The sequence below is a fragment of the Alligator mississippiensis genome, chromosome 1, assembly GCF_030867095.1.
Source record: "Alligator mississippiensis isolate rAllMis1 chromosome 1, rAllMis1, whole genome shotgun sequence".
Lineage (NCBI taxonomy): Eukaryota > Metazoa > Chordata > Crocodylia > Alligatoridae > Alligator > Alligator mississippiensis.
Window position 1 is genome coordinate 172,388,838 of NC_081824.1, and position 22,425 is coordinate 172,411,262.

General features: G+C 43.8%; 1 protein-coding gene and 1 long non-coding RNA gene across 6 annotated transcripts in view; one reads left to right on the forward strand and one right to left on the reverse strand.

Moving 5' to 3' along the window:
• LOC132244718 (uncharacterized) overlaps window positions 1-21,924 on the forward strand; it is a 45,164-nt gene extending 23,240 nt beyond the window's left edge. For all 3 annotated transcript variants that reach the window (XR_009456459.1, XR_009456456.1, XR_009456458.1), the window contains one exon: window positions 19,622-21,924. This is a non-coding gene — a long non-coding RNA (uncharacterized LOC132244718). The remainder of the gene's footprint in view (window positions 1-19,621) is intronic.
• KIF6 (kinesin family member 6) overlaps window positions 1-22,425 on the reverse strand; it is a 436,353-nt gene that overhangs the window by 77,251 nt on the left and 336,677 nt on the right. The gene's annotated exons all lie outside the window — the stretch shown is intronic.

Genomic DNA, 22,425 nt, shown 5'->3' on the forward strand with positions numbered 1-22,425 from the left:
AGGCTGGTACTGGAGAGGCCAAGCAACAATGAGAAGTGGCAGTGTGACTACTCAAAGGAGGAGAGCCCCCAGAACTGAAGAGGAGAGGACTAAAGTCAGCAAATGCTTTCAAGTACTCTCTGATGAGGTAGAGGCAGGGGAAAGGACATCTGCAGGCATGAGGCGGAGGAGGCAGCAGCCTTGTCCTTGCACTTCCCACTCTCAAGGGCTCCAGGACCACTGCACCAAGAAGGAAGAGAAGAGTGGTGATGGTTGGTGATTCCCTTCTGCAGAGGACAGGCACCAATTTGTTGCCAGTATGTGGAGGCCTGGGAGGTAGGCTGCCTGGGAGATATGCTTGGAGCCTGAATTCAGGGCATCACAGAGAGTCTGCCAAAGCTTCGGACCAGTACTTGTTCGAAGCTTGTCCGGTGCTTGTCCATGTAGGCACCGACAATACTGCCAGGAATGACACTGACCAGATCAGAGGTGACAGGCTCTTGGCAGGAGGATTAAGGAGCTTGGAGCAGAAGTGGTGTTCTGGTTGATCTTTCCCGTGGAAGGAAAGGGTCAGGCAGAGATGGTCGTACCTATGTAGTGAACATTTGGCTGAGATGGTTGTGTTGATGTGAAGGCTTTAGCTTCTTTGACAATGGGAGGATATTCTTGGGAGGAAGGCTGCTATCAAGATATGGGTCCATATGACAAGACAGAGAGGTTCTTTGGGTGTCATCTGGCCAACTTAGTAAGGAGGGTTTTAAATTAGTTTCCATGGGGATGGTGATCAAAACCCTCCAACAACAGTCCAGAGGGTAAAGGACTTGAAGAAGCAACTCAACTTTGGGAAAGAGCCAAAGAGCTACAACAAGTAGTACAAAAAAGGAAGTGAGGTCAAAATGAAAAATATACCTGATGCATGTATACAAATGTGAGAACCATAAATAAGATGAGTCGTAAGCTGCAGCCTGTGAAAAGAACAACACTTTGACTGGCAGCACCAAGGTCTGGTGGGACAGCTCTTATGACTGGAACATGAACAAGGAGGGTAACACTCTGTTTCAGAAGGACAGGGTTGACAGAAAAGGCGGTGGCGTTGCTTTGTATGTCAAAAACACATACACTTGTTCACTGGTTCAGGAGGAAGAAGACAGCAAAGCAGAATGCACGTGGGTGAAGTTGAAAGGTGAAACATGAAGTGCCAATATAATGGTGGGGATTTATTTTAGGCCACCTAATCAGGCAGAGGAAGTTGATGCAGCACTCTTCAAGCAGGTGACAAATCTATCCAAAAGCTATGGGATGGTACTGATGGGAGACTTCAATTTGCTGGACATCACCTGGAATAACAATGCATCCAAATATAAAATGTCATGCCGGTTCCTAACACATGGAGGACAATTTTCTCTTCCAGAAAGTGGACACTACCCAACTAGAGGTTCTTATCTTGGATCTTGTCCCGACCAACAAGAGAAGAACTAGTGAAGGATGTGAAGGTGAAGGGTAACTTGGGAGGAAGTGATCACTATATGATAGAATTTCAGATCCCGAGACAGGGTAAGCATGAGGTCAGAAAATTAGGATGCTACATTTCGAAAAGGCAGATTTCATCCAACTCAAGCTGCTAATAGGCATGGTGTCATGGAAGGATAGACTGAAAGATAAAGGTGCCCAGGAGAGCTGGGAGCTTCTAAGGAGCACAGTTTTGGAAGCCCAACAAGAAACTGCCCCAACATGATGCAAGCACGAGAAGAATGGCAAGAGACCAATGTGGTGGCACAAGAAGCTTCTAAAATGCTTCAAATGCAAAATAAAATCATACAGGCAATGGAAGAACGGGCAGGTCACCAAGGACGTGTACCAGGAAATAGCAAGAACCTTCAGGGACAAAGTCAGGAAGGCAAAGATATAAAATGAGCTACACCTGGCAGAGGAAGTTAAGTTCAACAAGAAGAGGTTTTATAAGGATGCTGGCCAGAAAAGAAGGACCAAGGAAACTGTTAAAAAAACAGGGGAAACTTCTAACAGAAAATGCAAAGAAGGCAGAGCTACTCAACACGTACTTTGCCTCAGTCTTCACAAAAAATTCAGCTGCTAGACACCTAATAAGGATAATCTGGATAAGGAAGGGGGCAAGTTGAGGGAGGAGATAACAAAAAAAGAGAGCCAGAGAGCTTTTGTTGGGTCTGCATGAATTCAAGTCAGGAGGGCTCAATGAGCTTCATCCCTGGGAAGTTACTAAAGCATATTCTAAGGAAGGCCATCTGCAAGCACCTGGAAGAGGAATGCCTGATTGCAAACAGCCAGCATGGACTCATGAAAAAAAACACGTAAAAAAACCCAACCTGATCTTCTGTGACAACGTAATGTAACTACTTGGGTGGATGAAGAGAATGCTGTGGATATAGGGTATCTGGACTTCAGCAAGACTTTTGACAAGGTCCCACCACAACCTTCTGAACAAATTGGAGAAATGTGGACTGGACAAAACTACAAGGTAGACAGATAAATGGCTTAATAACTATAAGCAAAGGGTCAATGTCAGAATGGCAGGAGATTTCAAGTGGAGTCCCATAGGTATCTGTCCTTGACCCAATGCTGTTCAAAGTGTTTATTAACAATTTGGATGCTGGCATAGGAAGTTTCTTAAGCAAGTTTGCAGACATGAAACTGGGAAGGATTGTGAACATGCTGGAGGATGTTAGCACAATTCAGAAGGAACTTGACAGAGCCAGACCTAACAGGATGAAATTCAACACAGACAAATGCAAGGTGCTATGCCTCGGGAGGAATAATCAAAAAACAAAAACAAAATGGGGGACACCTGGCTGGATGGCAGCTCTATGGAAAAGGATTTGAGAGTCTTGGTAGACCACAGATTCAATATGAGTCTGCATTTGAAATATTTGAAGGCTGCCATGAAGAAGAGGGAAAGCACCTTTTCTCTCTTGCTTCAGAGAGAAGGATGCAGACCAATGGCTTGAAGTTGCAGCAAAGTAAATTTAGATTGGATATCCAGAAAAACTTCTTCACTGTGAGAATAGTGAGGCAGTGGAATAGACTGCCTAGGGAAGTTGTGCACTCTCCATTACTGGAGGTGCTCAAGAAGCAGCTGGACAGTCACTGGTCAGGGATGATCTAGGTATAGCTATGCTTATTTTCTACCAGGGGCATTTCTCATACTTCTGGGCCTTGCTGCTTACTCCACCCTGCCCTGCCCCTCCACCTGCTTTTCTCAGCTATGTGTGTCAGGGTGTTTTTAAGTGCCCCCAGAGGCAATGGGTGTTGGCTACAGCTAAAGCTGGGGACTTTAAATGAGGTGTGCTGATTTTCCTGGTAGGAGCAAAACCAGAGTTTCCTGGCTAAAGGATCTTGCCCATTCTACTCAGGGTCAGACCGATCACCATATTTGGGGTCAGGAAGCCATTTTACCCCATGGTCAGATGGGTATGGACTGTGAGAGTTTTGCTTTCCTCTGGGCATATCTACATGTGTTGCTATGGTGACATTGTTACTGCGCCATGATTTAGTACTTCCTTTTGGGGATGGTGATCAAAAGGAAGTACTAAATCATGGCACAGTAACAGCTCGTACTGCACCATACACATGGTGTACGGTTATTTTTAGCAGCTACTTCACTATAGTGGCGTGCTATACTGGGGGAGCACATTGCTGTAGTGAAGTAGCTGCTGACACCTGCGGACACTATGCCGCCACAGTGGATTGCTACAGTGATGTAGCATCACATGTAGATGTGTCCTCTGTAGTGGAGGTCATGGGCCTCTACCCCAGATCTCTTGAGCACATATTGACAACATTTCACAGAAGTAGGACATTGGCTGCTGTGATTCCCCTGCTTGACCCGTGCCAGATTAGTGTGTTAGGTCTATGTTGTGTCTGGTTTGAGGGTAGTCTTATGTAGAATTTAGAACATGGTTGTATTGGATGGCTTGGATACAGATGATCTTGGCTCAGGCAGGGGGTTGGACTAGACGATCTCTGGAGATCCCTTATAGCTCTACTTCTCTATGAGTATGACAAAGTGGGTGTGTCTACACGTGCTTTACTGAACAATAGGCTAATCTACTGTGCAGTAAAGTGTTAGCATCTACATGTGCGTGGCAATTCTGGCCCAGTAGACTAAATTACTGTGCTGTAAGATAGTCCCAGATTGTATCAGGTGGAGCTGTAAATTACTGTGCTTAAAAGTACATGTACGGTTTTCCCTCACTTTATGTGCGTTCTGTCTGTGCAAATTCGCTCTTACGCAATGACCCTTTTTATACCAAAAATTAGTTATATGCGAGGTAAATTCACTCTTATGCAATTGTTGTGGTGGAAGCCCGCAGTCAGCTACTTTGTGCAGTGCATTGTGGGAGTGACAGACACCAAAATATAGTCTCCTGTGTGGATCTCTGCTCCTTGCTTGTTGTCTGTGACCATGTTTCTGTAGTTGCCATCCCCATTACGATAGTGCCCTGTACTTGTGTGTACTGTCTGCTGTCGGTAAGTACCAAAATTGTCTTGTAAAAGTGGTAGAAATCGGTCTGGGGGTCAGTACAGTCAAGGTCTTGGAACATATCCTTCTTTATTACATTGTAAAGTGGGTTTCCCTTATGCAAATTCGAGTTATGCGCCATTTTCCAGGAATGCATGTACAGCATAAACTGAGGGAAACCTGTAGATGGTGATGGGGCTAGCTGGGGAATGAGGTGCTTCCTTGAGGGGCTAGCCAGCAGGCAGCCCCTGCGCTGAAGCACCCTCACACCCCAGCCAGCCCCTCCACAGCATGTGGAGCACCAGGGCTGCTCCAACAGGACTGCACATGCTGCAGAGGCTGGCTGAGGCATGAGCAGCCTCCATGCTGAAGCACCCTTGGGTCTCAGCTAGCCCCTGCTCCCCTTGCACATGGAGCCCCATTGGAGCAGTGCTGGGTTGGCAGGCTGACCCCCTGTACCCCAGTCAGCCTGGGCTGCTCTGATGGGGCTCTGATGGGGCTGTGTTGGTCTGAAGTCAGGCAGAAGGTAGGGCATGGTGACATTTCAGAGACTAACTAGTTTAGAGAAGCATGAGTTTTTATAGGCAACAACCCACTTTGACAAACAGAATGGACAGTGTACTCACCCACACAGAGGATGTGTACGTGGACAGTTAAAAAGTAGAGCTATTTGAACTAAAGGACAATTTCAGAATAAGAACCAAATGTGAATCAATTAGGTAGGAATAAATTTAATTTGGGAATAAGGAAGTTTCTAACCATCACAGTACTGAGGTTTTGCATCAGCCTTCTGATAGAGGTAGCAAGGACAAGAAACCTAATTGATGTTAACATGGAGTTTGAAGAGTTTATGGAAAGCATTAAGAAATACGATTGCATCTGATAACAGAGGATTGGGTTTGATGACTGGAAAGCGCCGTTGTGCTCTTAATTTTATTGTCTATGTTCCTAAAAAACAGTCACAATTATGACTAAATTGATGCTCTGCTTAATGGTTTCAACAAAAGGGCGAAAATTTAAACAGACATGAAGACTAAATTATCCACAGTGGCTGACTGCTTGATTCTTTGGTAATATGTTCATTTGAGCATTGTTTTGAATTGTTACACAGAACAGATGCATGTCTTTGGCACTTTCAGTCAATAAAATAAATAAATAAATAAAACACATCCTGAAAATAGTCTGTTTTTCCAGTGCTTATGGATTATTACATCACTGCCCATGCAGCAAGTATTCAATAGATAAAGAAATGATTTTGGTTTCCAAAGAGTAAACATATATACCATGAAAAAGATGCGAGAAAGCTAAAAAGGAAAGTGTGTGCGCTAATTCGGAATATACTGTAAACTTGTGCAATTATGCAATGTCCTCACTGACAAATTACTGACTCGTGATTAAAAAACTTATCTATGTTGCGCTTCATCGCTGCTTAACTTTCCACACCTATTTAACTGGGCGGATAAGGGAAGAAAATGTAACAGCATAGCCAAAATAACTGTGGTCATATTATGTATCTGCAGGGTGGCAAAAGGAATCAATGTTACTGAATCCCATTGCCAGCAAACAGAAGGCCTGATTTTGTCAAATGAGAGTAAACGCTAATATTGCAAACACTGAGGTACATTTCATTTCACACACGCATAGTTCCATCGAAGTTAACAGGTCTATTGATGTGTGTAAACGTATGCATTAAAGTCAGTGGGACTACTTAAGCACATGCATTATGTATTTGCAGAATCGGGGCCTCAATAGACTTTCATGATTTAAAAGGGATAGGATTACATTTTAAGATCATAGAATCCCTGTGGCATTCTTCAGGGCAAATCTTGATCAGAGCCTGAATGTTATGTAATAAACAAGCATTTCTGGCTAATCATATTTATAGGAAAGCAGTGATGAATATAAACACATCTGTGACAGACAAGCTGTGCTTTAACTAAACTGAGATCAGAGGTTCTTCATTCTGTACCCCAAGACACACAGGGTGCTGACAAATGTGCAACTCCTCAGTCTAACTTGTAGTGCTTGACAGAAAGCACCATGAGTTAGACCAGTCTTCCTGACCCAATAGACATGCATTGTTGGGTGGGAAGGGTGGGGGGATCAAGCTCCATTTTGGAGCTGACCCAGCCAAAGAACTTCATTTCAGCAGCTTCTCTCCCCTAGCATGCTCCGATCTACATGATGGGAGGGGGAAAAAAGAGAGGGGTTAGGGGTGCTCTGCTTCAGAGCACTTTCATTTGAAGCTTTATGAAATTAAGGTTAATTTGTCGTGTGATGGGGCACTTTTAAAGTGCTCTGCAGCTTCTATCAGGGCATGACTATAGAGCATTTCAAGGGGCCAATCACATGACAAATATAAAAGGAAAGCAATCTGTTTTTCAAAATAGGGGATTTTTGAATGTTACTGTATTAATAATATGCGTCATGTTCATTTTTAGCTATTAGAATTGTAATGATAGGGCCAAACATGGGAGCCTGTTCAGAATTTTTGTTTAAGCATTATTGAAGTACAAGTCCTTTTGACCTCAATGGGAGTTTTGCTTAAGTAAGGACTTCAGGATTTGTTGCATGGAATTTACAAATCTCAGCTGGGGATAACAACTTGAACTATGCTACCTGAAACAGGAAACATTGTGAAATTGTATTTTAGTGGGCTTATCAGTTCATTAAATCTTCCCACTGGATTCATTTGTCTGGAAGCTGGTTTGCATCTCATTTGATCCAGATTTATCTTTGGAACATAGCATTTTTCTCTTGTTGAGTTTCCCCATGCCTTTATAAACCTAATTTTACTATTTTTGTTCTGCACAAGTCACTTCCAATAAAACTTACTGAGCAAATGCACCAGATATAAGAGTGAATAAGTACTCGAGACTTTTTGGAATCAAACTAGAACAGTGAATTATACTAATCAGCAGCTATGGAGTTTCAATGTTTATTTCATTAAAACAAAATGTATTTGAGAATAGTATGCTGAAGAATGGAATGCATTCTGAAATAGGCTCATTCCTTCCTGCTTATATTCTCACTTCCTAAACAGCTAAAACAATTAATGTCCAGTGTTTCTGACATAGAACATTTACAGTAATTGGCAATCAATCAGTAGTAGTAAGTAATAATGAGTTATGGAAAACAATAAGGGGCTTTGGGTGACGTTTGTCTCTGTGAAACAGTCCAGCACGACTCATACTCTATTTCCATGCCACTGAAGTGCTCAGCCCTTGTATTTGCCTGAAGTGGGGTGAATTTCACCCTTTCTGAGTAAATATGACCTTCCAGGGGAAATTTAAAAAATGCTTTTGGCTCACGCATGACTTTCCTCAACTATTTTAATACATATAATTGTAACCTGCTATTCACATAACATTCCTACAATCTTCCTTGGGATTCTGTTTCCTAAGTAATTAGTTCCCCTTCTCAAAGTGTGTAATTTATACTGGCAAGTGAAATGAAAAAAAATGGAGAATCAAACTTGATTTCTATAACAGTGACTCAGTATGCTACTTCACTGGTGTCTTGTATCCTCTCTGCCTGAAAAATGTCTATTTAATTTTACTTAATGACTTTCTTTCATAGGAAAGTTTTTATTAGTTATTTTGATATACTTACATATGTATGCCATTATAAATGTTCCCTTTAGGACAATTTTGTTCTGAAGTAGCTCTTTTGGGTCACATCTCTTGATTACATCCAAGAAATCAGTCCTTTCTACCTTGATACTCCTATAAGGAAGTTGCATGCATGCAGCCAGATGAAAATGAGATCCCTTAGTTACTGATTATCTGACTTCAATTCACTCTTATGGGATCAAGATATGGCTTTGTTTCTTTCCTCAGCAAGCACAGCATGTATTTATCTGTTCATTCCTGTCATAATAACTTTCAGCTTCAAAACACAGATTTGTTCTCTTACAAATGTTTCTACACTTTCTGATTTATAAGGTCCATCCATCAAAGATTTACTTCTTCAATGACATCTCCAAATCTCAGCCAAGTGATAGCTAAATTATATGGCACTGGCTTAATTATTTAGAAATGAAGATGATCTGGTACTATTAAAAATCTTCACATTGTACAATAGGGGCCAACACAACTGCATTAACATATTTGCATTCCCATCTGTTCCTTCCTGGTTTATCCTCTTTTTATTTGTCATACACAGCCATTGTGTCTTGACTCAGTTAATCTTAATACCAGTAACCAATAGTATGGTTTTATGTACCTAAAAAGAGATTATAACATTGGCAGTTTCCAAAAGGATATTAACATCAGGCCAGGACACTTGTGGTTTCTTCTTTAGGTGTCCTTGACTTAAAATGTATCATTTCCTACTTCTGTAAGTGGTTGTCTATGTATGTATGTGTGGAGTAGGTGGTAGTGGGAAGAAGGTGAGGGGGAAAATGGAATGAAAATGGTGCTGGACTAAAGACTAAGAAACAGCAGCTCCAAACACAACAAATACTACATTAAGCAACAATGATCACTTCTTCCCTAAGAGTCGTATAGTCATGGGCGACTGGTGCCTCCTGACTTGACCCCACCCAGCAGCCAGTCAGTGACCGGGGACGTGCCCCCGCGGCCACTCATGTCGAGGTGGAAGTGCCAGTGGTGCATTGCTAGCACTTCTGGGCGCGCCGCTGGCACTTCTGGGCCAGTGCAATCAGCCATGGGGGAATCCCCCCCCTTCCCCGGTCAGCACGATCGGCTGCAGAGGGACCACGGGGATCGCTTCTCCTGGTGCCCCCACCCCCTGGCTGGTGCTCTCAGTGGGGCACCAGCACTCTCACCTGCCCCCCCTGCCCATCACCTAAGCAAGGAATGCTCCTGCCAAGAGGTGCACCAGCACTCCCAGGGGGTGCATGTGCACCCCAATGCACCCCCTACACGTCGTAACTGCATACTACAACTGCTAAGGGAATAGATGGAAGTCTCCTAATAGAAGAAATTGTGGGCCTTGTTACATGGTAATTCTGGATGGCTCCTGGAACTATTAACACCTGGACTGTCCACATATTACACCTGAAAATAGTTTTAAGCACTCATTAGGCAGCCAGCACCTCCCTGCCTTCCCCTCTCTGCTGCTTCCCCCACTTACATGTGGCTGTCTGTCCTGGAGAAGCAAGCAAGAAAGGGTTAACCTTCCTGCCTTGCTACTGCCACCACTGCTCTCTGGGTGAACTCAGCGTGGACAAGAACAGCAGTCTGACAGCAGGGTGGGGTGGGTGAAGTAAAGCAGGGGGAAGCCTGGAATGAGAAGGTGCGGGTGGATTCTTACCTTTCAGTCCTCCAGGCTACTGCTGGCCTGAAATGCGACTGCTTGAAACACAAGCTAACAACTAACACTGATCAACATTTGTGCAGCTCAGTGTAAGGCAGGAGTCAGCAACCCCTGGCACGCATGCCAGAGCATGGGACGCAAGGCAATTTTAATCACTCTGAGCAGCTGCTACCAGGCACAGAACCTGGGCTGCTTGCAGCAGGCAGCAGCAGGCCCTGTGGCTAGCAGCAGCTGCCCAGAGCTTGAGAGCACTTGCACTGGCTCTGTGGTATCTTCCCCACCATCTGGCCCAAGGTGCACATGCCCAGCTAGGGCTTCAGAGCCCAGTGCAGCTGTTTGAAGCCTCCTGGCTGGCTGTTACAGCCAGCCTGGGCTCTGGGCAACTGCAGTAGGCTACAAACAGCTGCACTGGACTTCAGAGCCCTAGCACTGGCTCCATGCTGGCAACGACTATATGTGTGCCTCAGAGTGCAGGACAGGGAAGGGGTCAGGGCAGTGCAACCCCAGCCCCTCCCCTGCCATAATCCTGGAGGTGCATGAGCAGCTGCCTCCAGCAATAGGATTGGGCCCCTCGTGGTTCCCCTGTAGTTCCCCCTGGCACTCCAAGTTGAGGTGTGAGTCAGGGTTGGGGTGTTCTTGGCATTCCAGCCAAAAACATTGCTGACCTTTGGTGCAAGGTGTAATAGCCCAACATACAAGTATAAATGGGATAACATTTCTGTGAAGTTTTAACCTTAGATGTTCTTTTTGTGGGTCTGCATCTTACTGATAACTAAATAAATTCCTTTTTCTAGCAATGGTTTCAGTCCTGTACTACCTTGTTATGCGTGCCATCCTTCACATCAGTGTAAAATTCCATTGCTCTCATATAAATGGCTACACAAGATGTAAGGCAAAGAGGAACTGGGAATTTTCTTTTGTTAATTAGATTATACTATGAAGTAATCTTACTTTGTAATAGTAATGGGGAGACTTTAGTTGTGTTAACTACTATGATTTCATTTGCATAACTAGAGTTCTAGTGTTAATCAGCCTCACTTTAATTTTTAAAACAGAACAGAACAACAAAACATCACAACATTCCTGTGGGTACAGCTACATAGTCAACATCACATGCACATAATCCACCCACCTAGCCTTTTTTATTATGAGAGGGCCTGTTTGCTTGGACAGCTATTACTCCCACATGAGTTTACCCTTCCTCTCTAAGCTTCAATTATAGCGTTAGCTGATTTCTGGACAGCCTAAAAGGAACAGCTGCTTTCCTTTGGGCTTTCAAATACCATTTGGTCTAATATTTTCCTCAGGAAAAATTAGCCCAAACAGTGGTATAAACATCCCAAGTGAAACAAACCTTTATAGGGAAGTACTGGAAATCTTTACTAATCTGACATGCGTGCAGTGTATATGAGTCCACTGCATTTTGTGTGAACAGCTCTTTTTATGCCAGCTTAATTTCTCTTTAAGACTAGGGACAGACATTACACATAAACCAGTTTAAGTGATCAGAAACTGGTTTAAACCTGTAATAGAACAGATGTTCAGTGCGCACAAACCAGTTTGAAAATGGCTAATCAACAGGTAGCTTTATGTCCTTTCTTAGAAGAGCTGTTTAAGAAAAGCACCATTAGTTAATGGAGAGAGGCTTTGTTTTCTTAATGGGTTGATACACACTGAGTTAGGGGTGATAAACAGTCCCTGATGGGCTCCTTGTGGGAGGAGGGAGGGAATAATCAGAGCATCCTATTGGGGCCTGGCCATGCCCCCCTTAGCTCAGCCCTGTCGAAGTGAAGAGAGGGCTGCTCTAGCATCCCCCCTGACTTCTAGCCTTAGCCACTGCAGGCACGTGCTTACATTTCTGGGATGTCTGTTCAGTTACAGAACTGATTTAGCCTAGCCAGGTTAGACTACCTGCAAAGACTGAATCAATTCAGGCTCAGACTTTTTGCATGTCTGTCCCTAGCCTAACAGACCACATTTTCTATGCCCCAAATCTTTCCTGTTATAGCACCACTGAAATTGTATTCATAGTCTGTTTGCTACTTTTAAAGATGGAAATTCTCACCACTAGTTTGTACAGATACAGACTCTTTTGCCTTGTTCCTACAACAGTAGACAGACCTGTTGCGCAACACACGTTTCTGAGTGTGTTGAGGAACAGATTTTAGATTCATAGATTGTAAGGCTTGAAGGGACCTCGGAAGATCATCGGGTCCAGCCCCCTGCACCAAGCAGGAGAGACAACTGGGGTCAGGTGACCCCAGCAAGGTGACTGTCCAGTCTCCTCTTGAAGATTTCCAGGGTAGGCGATTGTACTGCCTCTAAAGGGAGCTTATTCCACAGTGTGGACACCCTAGTTGTGAAGTAGTTTTTCCTAATGTTGAGCCTGAAATGGTCTTCCAGGAGTTTGTGACTGTTACTCCTAATTTTCCCCAAGGGTGCTGTGGTGAACAGTTGCTCACCGAGTCCTTGATGTACGCCTCTGATGTAGCGGTAAGCTGCTACAAAGTCCCCTCTCAGCCTTCTTTCTTTTCAGGCTGAAGAGTCTCGGATCCCTCAGCCTTACCTCATATAGCTTTTTGCTCAAGTCTCTGATCATATGGGTGGCCCTTCTGTGGACTCTCTCAAGCTTTACCACATCCTTGGTACACTACAGCGCCCAGGACTGGACACAGTACTCCAGCTGAGGTCTCACTAATGCTGAGTAGTGGGAGAATCACTTCTTTGTTTTGCTGCAGATGTATAGATTGATGCATGCCAGGGTATTGTTAGCCCTGTTGGCTACAGCATCGCATTGCTGGCTCACATTCATACTGTTGTCTGTTATTACCCTTAGGTTGCTTTCATTCATAGGGCTGGTCAGGTTGGCATTAAAAAGCCTGTAGGTGGTGCAGGGGATTGTTCGTCCCCAGATGGAGCACTTTACATTTCTCAACATTGAACTTCATCTGGTTCTGGTTTGCGCAGCTTGTAAGATAGTCTAGGTCTGCCTGTATTTGTGGCCTATCTTCAAGTGTGACCACGCTTCCCCATAACTTGGTGTTGTCTGCAAACTTGGCCAGTGAGCTCTTCACTCCCACAGCCAAATCACTGATGAAGATGTTGAATAGCACTGGACCAAGCACCGATTCCTGCGGGACAACACTGGCAACTTCCTGCCAAGACGACATAGATCTGTTCATTAGAACTCTCTGGGTGCTACCCTGCAGCCAGTTTCCTACCCACCTGACCATCTCATTGTTAATCCCACAGTCTTCCAATTTTGTCACAAGAACATAGTGGGGGACCAGCTGGAAAGTTTTTTGAAAGTCGAGTTATATAATGTCAACCTGCTCTCTCTCATCCAGGTGGCAAGTCACCTGATCGTAAAAGGAGATGAGGTTGGTAAGACAACAGCTGCCCATGACAAAGCCATGCTGGCTGTCATTCAGAATCCTACCTTCTGCAAGCCTATAGCACATAGATTCCTTAATGAATTTTTCCAGGATTTTCCCTGGGATAGAAGTTAGGTTAATTGGCCTATAGTTACCCGGGTCCTCTCTCCGCCCCTTCCTGAAGATGGGCACAACATTGGCCCTCTTCCAGTCCTTGGAGACTGCCCTGGAGCGCCATGAATTTTGGAAGAGCTTTGCCAGGGGTTCCGCAATGACTTTGGCCAGTTCCTTCAGCACTCTCAGATGAAGTTCATCCAGTCCTGATGACTTATACACATCCAATTCTTTTAGTTGATCATATACCAGTTCTACGGCAATAGTAGGAAAGCAGTCATTTGAACCTTGCTCATTCTGTACCCTATCTGGCATGATTTTCCCCTTGTCCCAGTGAAATACTGAAGCAAAGTAGTCATTCAGGAGTTCAGTTTTCTCCTGAGTGCTGGTGACTAGCAGTCTTGAGTTGTTGAGCAATGGCCCAACACTCCCATTTATTTTCCTCCTATTCCCTACATACCTAAAGAAGGACTTCTTGTTGTCCTTGATTCCCGTTGCTGATTTTAGTTCAGTTGCCACCTTAGTTTTTCTAATCTGATTCCTACAAGTACAGGCCATTGCTATATCATCCTCCTTGGGGGCTGTCCCTAGCTTCCATTGACTATATGTCTCTTTCTTAAGAGGACCATGATTTCCCTGTTTAGCCAAGAGGGCTTCCCAGCCCTTTTGCTACATTTCCTCTTCATGGGAATAGACTTCCTTTGTGCTTCAAGGATCGTGTCCTTTAGGAATGACCTCTCAATGCTCTCCTTTTGCCTTTGTTCCCTGGTGCCTCAGCACATTCCCTACTAGTGACCTGAGCTTGTTGAAGTTTGCATTTTTGAAGTCCAAAACTTCAAGTTTGCTATCTGATTTGTCTGCCTTGAGACAGACCGTGAATGTAATGGTTTCATGGTCCTATCACCCAGGCTGCCCTCTAGGTTTAAGTCAGTCACCAGGTCATCTCCTTTGGCCAGAACTAAGTCTAGAAGAGTGTTACCTCTGGTTGGCCCATGCACCTGAGTCAGAAAAAGCTCTTTGATGCCGGTCAGAAAAGAACACGACTGATCCAACTTGGCCAAGCGTTCCTCCCAAGATATGTCTGGATAATTTAAATCACCCATGATGACCATGTCCCGTGCCCGCGCAGCCTCTGTTAGTTCTTGGGTGAACTCTAGATCAAGTTCCTTGCCCTGGTTTGCTAGTCTGTAATATACACCTACAGTTAGATCGGTCTCGCTGAGCTCCCTCCCACGATCCCCCCAACCTGCAGCTTGACCCAGAAGGTTTCAAGCCATTCATCTTTGGAGCTGATGTCAGCCTCCAAGGAGGTGTATTCCTCCTTCACACAGAGAGCTACACCTCCACCTTTTTTCCCCACTTGGACCCTCCCCTTCTATGCAGGCTGTAGCTTTTTATGGCTATGCTCCAATCACTGTGTAAACCCTACTAGATCATACTGGCCATTGAAGAGCAGGAGGGCTAGTTCCTTCTGCTGGTTCCCCATGCTCCTGGCATTAGTGTACAGGCACCTGAGTCATAGAATCATAGAAGTAGGATTGGAAGGGACCTTGTAGATCTTCAGGTCCGACCCCCTGCCTGGGCGGGAAGAAAACTGGGCTCAAATGACCCCAGTCAGGTAGGCATCAAGCCACTTCTTAAAGACCCACAGGGTAGGAGCCAGCACCACTTCCCTTGGAAGTTGGTTCCAGATCCTAGCCGCCCTGCTGTGAAGTAGTTCCTACGGATGTCTAATCTAAACCTACTCTCCAACAACTTGTGGCTGTTATTCCTTGTTATCCTGGGGGGCGCTAGGGGAAACAAGGTTTCCCCCAAACCCTTCTGGTCCCCCCTAGTGAATTTATAGATGGTCACCAGGTCCCCCCTCAGCCTTCTCTTGTGAAGGCTGAACAGGTTCAGGTCCTGTAGCCTCTCACTGTAGGGTCTGCCCTGCTGTCCCCAGATCATGTGGGTGGCCCTCCTCTGGAACCTCTCAATGTTATCCACATCCCTCTTGAAGTGGGGTGCCCAGAACTGGACACAGTATTCCAGCTGCGGCCTAACCAGTGTCGCGTAGAGGTGGAGGATCACCTCCTTGGACCTACTTGAGATGCACCTGTGGATGCACGATAAGGTCCGGTTAGCCCTGCCGACCGTGACCTCGCATTGTCGGTCCATGTTTATCTTGGGATCAATGATGATTCCAAGAGTCCTCCTACTGAGGCCCTTGACTTCCTGTCACGCTGAAGATTTCTTCCTATGGATATGTCTATACCAGTGGTTCTCAATCTTTTTAGATTCAAGGTACTGCTCATTAGACTTAAGGCACCACTCCATAACTTTTGTAAATTGAGATGTACCCCATTTCAAAAACTAACTTATTTATTACAATGCTTAACTCCTTGCAGAGGGGCCATGCAGAGGCCTAAGCCTAAACTAATCTATTTATCTCGTCACACCTAGCTAATCTTCTCACATGTCTTGGTATACTTCAAAGAAACTTGTGGCACCCGGGTTGAGAATCACTAGTCTGTAATGCAGGCTTTGCTGCCAGTCACTATTTAACGCGTCATTTTATGCAACGTTCTCCAGCTCTGATGTTGCCACACTGAAGAGACCTCCACACGGAGCTATAGCTGGTCAGATGTGGATCCATCTAGTGCAAAGCCCATGACTTCGGAAGAAGCACTAGAAACTTGCATTTATATGGGAAGATCACCAAATGGCTGCTGGAGAAAGGCATTGACTGGACCACTATACAGTACTGGGAATGGAAAAAGTGGATTTAAAAATGAAATATAGTTAGCAAGGATGTTAAAAACAACAAGGGGTTCTATAAGTCTGTCAGACAAAATAGTTAGCTCAAATACTAGTATATACAGTCAAAGGGAAACAAAAAATTATAGAGATGCATTGAAAATTTTTACTAACCTTAATACCCTCACACTGCAAAGCAGGCAAGCAGGAGCAATAAATGCGTGTGTATTCCTGCCAAACAGGGAAACAATGGGCCCACTACTCAATGGTGAAAGCAAGTTATTAGCAGGAGATGCAAAGAAGGCAAAGCTGCTTAATGACTGCTTGGCCCTAGTATTCACAAAAATACAAGCAGTGACCAGACAGCTAAGAAAGTTATTATGTATTAAAAAAAGACAAAGGGCTGCAGATCATGATAAGTAAAGAGCATCAGAGAGATTTTTTGTCAAATTTGAATGAATTTAAGTTGGCAGAGACTGATGAAATCCACTCTCAGTCCTGGAAGAAACCAGCTGAAGAAACCTTAAAGCCACTGGCAATAAGATTTGCGAATTCTTGCATAACAATTCCCAGAGGACTGGAAAAAGGATTAAAATAGTGCCCATCTAAAAAAGTAGGAGGGAAAAGGACTGGGAAATTATACACCAATCAGCCTGACTTCAGTACCCAGGAAATTACTATAGCAAATTATAAAACACTTGATTTGTAAATATCTGGAGGAAGAGTGAGCAATCACTGGCAGTCGACACAGATTTGCTTCTTCGGTAGGAGAATTAGTTTGGTGAATGAGAAGGCGCCAGTGAACATTATACACCTGGACTTCAGTACAGCTTTTGTCACAGTTCCATGTGCCATTCTCATAAGTAAACCAGAAAAAAATGGGCTAGACAGAATTAATACTAGGTGAATGCAGAGCTGGTTGAATAACTACAAGCTAATAGTGACTAAATAGATTGATGTCAGAATGGCAAGAGGTTTCAAGTGAAGTTCCACAGAGGTCTGTTCTGGGACCAATGCTGTTTAATGTTTTTAATGGTGACTCAGATGTGGGGGTTGAGGGTTTATAGATCAAGTTTCCTGAGGACATGAAACTGGGAGGGCTTGCCAGCACTCCAGAAGGTAGGGATCTTGACATACTGAAAAACATACTGGCTACAGACAACAAAATGAAATTCAACAAAACACATTATGTAGACTGCTATAAACCAAATACACAAATACAAAAGGAAGGGCATAACTGGCTGGGCAGTGGCACTGGCAACAAGGAACTGGGGTATATAGTGAATCACAATCTCAAGCTGAGTCACTGAAGTTATGCCACTGCAAAAAAAATAAAAAAAAAAAATAAAAAAAAAATAAAAAAGAAGCAATTTTGGGCTGCATTAACAAAAGAATTATATGAAGACATGGAAAGTGACAGTACCATTCTACTTCGTGTTGGTTAGGCCTCAACTGGAATACTGAATACAATTTTGGGCTCCAATTTTAAGGAGTTAAAGTGAAGAATATCTTGAAATGAATAACAAAGATGATAAAGGTTTTGAAATGTGATCGGTATGAGGAAAGGATAAGAGAATAAGGTACATTTAGTTTGGAGAAAAGGACACTGAATGGTAGTTGGAAGGAGACATGATACCAAATTTTCAAATATCTGAAAGGCAGCCATAAAAAAGAAGGAGAACAACTGTTCTCCCTGGCCATGCAGGGCAAGACGTAAGGCAATAAGATTAAATTGCAGCAAAACTGACTTAAATTAAATTTCAGAAAACCGTCCTAAAAACAGCAGAACAGTGGAACAAGCTGCCTAGGGAAGATGTGGAATCTCCTTCACTGGAGGTTTTCAAGAAGTTGTTAGATAGGCATTTTTCTGGCATGGTTTAGAAATACTGCACTATACATCTCTGCAGGGGGTTGGACTAGATAATCCTTGAGGTCTCTCCCAGTACCATGACAATATGATCAAGCACTGCTAGTCTGCTTTCTATAAGATAAAGGATGGGAATAGAAAGTCCAGCAAATCCAGGTGCTTGTGACTGTCCAAAGTAGAGCACCCATGATCGAATGACCTCCTCTGTGGATGACACGTGTCAAAACAGGTGAAAACCCAGAAGTGAGCCAGAGTCACAGAAGCAGGCCCCAGAACTAAACATATCATGTTGGAACTGTCATGGGGCAGGATGGGCTAGGGGAATTCCTAGTCCAGTATTCTGATAAATTATTTTGCAATGGGCCCAGGGAACAGGCAGAAGAAGAAACAGCACTGTAGCAGGAGCTGAAACTGGAGCCAGCTAACTGACGTCTGCCATCTTTATTGCATTTTCAAATTGCAGCATAAATTGGAGGAATATCCAGGCTCTACCAATACAGTGGTTGTTATGGCTGATACTGTATTCATGGGATTAGATTTAGTTTCTATTAAGGGAAGAAGCCACTTCATTCCCCGCCCCACTTACCATACCCTTCCCCCACCAATATGGGAACCAGTATGGATTCCAAACAGAGAAAAAAAATTAAACTAGCAACTAGCAATTCAAGTTTACTAAATATACACTTATTGTTAGAAAAAAAGGGTCAAGATTACAGGCTAAGAAAGAATAAGTGCATGTTTTGTCACGTACTGTTCAGTGTGGTGTCCATGCTGGAAGAAAGCACTGTGGTTGGCAGTCCCTGCGGCAGTCTGACTCAGTCTGGTGTATAATTCCCACCGACTATAGTAGGTGGAAAGGTTCAATGAGGATGTTGGTATTTGTTTCACTGGGCTGCTGTCTGTTCTTGGTGTGGTAGTCATGCTGGAGTGTGTGTGGGGGTGGGAGGGAAGAGAACTTGAGAAGGTTGGTCACATTGCAAATCTCTCCAGCCTATTTCAGTATCATGTTTTGAGAGGGAACATAAATCCACTCCTGACTCAAGATGCTCCAAAATTTTTCACGTAGCAGAATTCTAGCCAGTTGGTGAGATTCCTAGACAGGGCAAAGTTCTAACTTCTTTTCTGTTTGTCTGCTGCCCCGGGGAATTTCCCTCCCCACTCCAAGTTCACAGCTCTACTCTTGGTTCTTAACATTTGCTGTGCTTGCTTCCTTCCTCAGACCTGATGAAGAATGTCTTGCATTTGAAAGCTTGTCTAACTTTACTTCAACCATATGCAGTTGGTCCAATAAAAGATATCAACCAAAGCGTCCTTGCTGCTCCACTAATAGATACAATATAGTCAGCCATTGAGAAATCTCCATTGCATAGATGGATGGTTCTCCACCTTTGGCCTGGAAAGGTCCCCCCACTCCTTTTGCCTCCCTGCCTTCTCTAACAGGTTTATATCTTCAGTGCTTGTCAGGTCTAAAATAGTATTATAACCATTACCGTTAATAAGGTGCTTACTGGGATACATCATATGTTATGGGGGGTCTTGCATTTTAATTCTTTAAAAATAAATTTAAGATTAAGTCCTTACTGTCATGGTTTTTGGGGGTTGGTGATGTGGCTAGTAGGTCCTAAACAGACCAGGAAACAAAGACCGAATAAAAGAATTCCAAGATGATAACAGCATCCACCTGCTGCCTTGCCATGATGCATTATGAAAAGGGGAGAATTTTTTTCTTTGCTTCCATGGTCAGAAAACTAACATGCTCTTTCATTTCCTTGGCAGGACCTTCCACCTCTATGGCAAGAGAGGTTGCATCCGGCGTGGGTGAAAGAAAATGCTGAGGGACATTTTGGGAAAGTTGGATGACGAACTGGAATACCAGGCAGGGAAGAAGTGGAACTGAAAGAGGGAGAGGAAGGTGGAAAGTGAGAGAGGGGTCACTCAGTTTCTCAGCCATGATTAGAGATTGAGGGAGTAGGACAGAGCTCAACAGGAAGGCCTACTGAAGAGGCTGGTCACATTTGCTGCTCCTAGCTAGTCAGATAGTAGCCCTAGCTCCAACCCTTAGTCTAGCAACAACACTGGTCTTTATCATGTTACATGAGCAAACAATGCAGCCATTGGAGAACTCTGGAGTCAGATAGTCAAAGTACCACTCAATATATCTAGCTAAAGTCCATGCATTTAAAGCTGCAAACAACTTACAATATGTTCTAGAAAAGGCACACAGGATCAAAGGAAAGTAAGGCTGGAAGGGACCTCTTAAGGTCATCTAGTCCAGTTCCCTGCTCAAGGCAGGGTTGTTCCTGACTAAACTGTCCCAGATAAGTGTCTGTCTAACCTGCTCTTGAAAATTTCCAGGGATTGAGAATCCATAACTTCTCTTTTAAAATGCTTGACCACCCTCACAGTCAGAAAGTTCCTCCTAGTCCCAACCTAAAGTTCCTCTGCTGCAGCTTGAGGCCATTGCTCCTATTCCTGTCCCCTACAGCTACAGAGAATTGTCTAATCTCCATCCTCTTTCTAATTGCCCTTCAGGTATTAGAAGACAGTTATCAAATTGACCTTCAGGCTTCTCTTCTCCAAACTAAATAACCCTAGTTCTTTCAGCCTTTCAACAAGTCGTGTTTCCCAGGCCTCCAATTATTTGTATTGCTCTCTGCTAGACTCTTTTCAATCTGTCCACATCTTTCATGAAACATAGGGCCCAAAACTGGACATAGAACTCCAGGTAAGGCCTCACCAATGCCAAAAAGAACAGAAGAGTCATTTCCCTTAATATTCAAGAGACACTCCTGTTAAATAAAACCCCAGATGATGTTGTCTTTTTTTGCAACAAGAGCACTGTAATAGGGACCCCTACCTCTATTACGTATAAAGAGGGTCCTGTAACTTTAAGGTTGCCAGCCCAGAGGAAGGCCATACCTCCTTCTTGGATTGTAAGAGGCATGGCTACTAGGGCTAAGCAGCAAGAGAGGAAGCAGCCTAGAGGCAGAAGCTCTGCAAATGAAACACCGGTGAGTAAGTGAGAAGCCACAAGCAGGTAGGCTCTGTTGGCAAGTCAGAACCAGGAAGGCTACAGTGTGGGCAAGCCAATATTAGGCACCCTGTTCCTCAGCTTTCTGAGGGCCTGTAACCATTTGAAGAACAAGGTGTGGCAGGTGAGATCACAGGCTCCCAGGTGGTTGGGAGAGCAAGCCAAGTCCCTCTCTGCAAGGGCCACAGCTCAAGGGTGGTTACAAGCACACTGTTGGCCCATATTCAGGTTATGGTCTCCTGTAAACCCAGGTCCTTCTCTGTAGTTCTGCAGCCTAGCCAGTCATTTTCCCAGTCTGTGTATGTACATACAATTATTTTGTCTCAAGTGCAGGACTTTGCACTTGTCCTTCTTGAATTTCATGATTGATTGCGGACCACTTCTCCAGTCTACTCAGGTCATTCTGGATCTTAGCCTTACCCTCTGGATTTACATGAAGTTAGATGGATTTGCAGACATCCACAAATTTGCTAAGCATGCACTCAATACCATTGTCCAAATTATTAATGAAGATGTTGAGCCTTTGATGACTACTCATTCTGTAAGGTGGATCATCTTACTGTACTTTTTGTCTAGCCTGTAATTTACTGAGTTAATTAATGAGACTGGCATGGGAGACAGTGTGAAAAGCCTTGCTAAAATCAAGGTATAATCAATCATCCACTGCTCCCCCCCCTCCCCCTGAGCCTGTAACCTTATCATAGAAGGAGATCTTGTTGGTGAGGTATGGCTTGTTCTTGGTTACTCCATGCTAGATGTTCCTGATAACTTTGTTCTCCTCTGGGTGTTTCAACATAGATTCCTTGAGGACCTGCTCCAAGATCTTTCCAATTCTTGGGGTCAGACTCAATGATCTTTAATTCCCCAGACCTTCCTTCTTCCTTTTTTTAAAGATGGAAACTGTACTTGCCCTTTTCCAGTCATTTGGGACCTCACCCATCATTCAGTGTAAATACCAGTGAGATCAGTGGTTGCACTATATAAAGGTTTGTTCTTGTTTGTTATTTTAATACTTCTTTATCCTTAATAAAGAACTATTCAAATAATCTTTCCATTAGTAAACTGTTCTTGTTGTACTATGTCTATATTGGCATGTATGCACTTCAGTACTATAAAGTTGTATACAAATTCTTTAATGAATATATAAAATAGAAATCCATGTATTTGGTACTGCATTTACATTGTTTGACCGCAATAAAAGTGAATAAGCATTTGTGAATAAAATGCAATGCTCATATAAAAATAAGTAGCAGCAAAATTGGCTCAGTTCCCAGGTAACTAAGCAAACTGTAACAATAAAATGCAATTATACCCAAGTAAGTGGTAGCAAAAATAGTGTTTCGCCCACAAAACCCCCCTAAAAATGCAATAGTCACATGCATTCATGAGCAAGTAAATGCTATGTGTACTACAGCACTTCAGAGTATTACACCCCTACTACTACATCACCTTGTAATGAAAAGTTGTGGGTAAACAAGACATTGCTGATTTCCCTTGCTTGTTTTGGCCCCATCCCAGTGATGACAGGTGTACTTTCTGGCTGCCTATA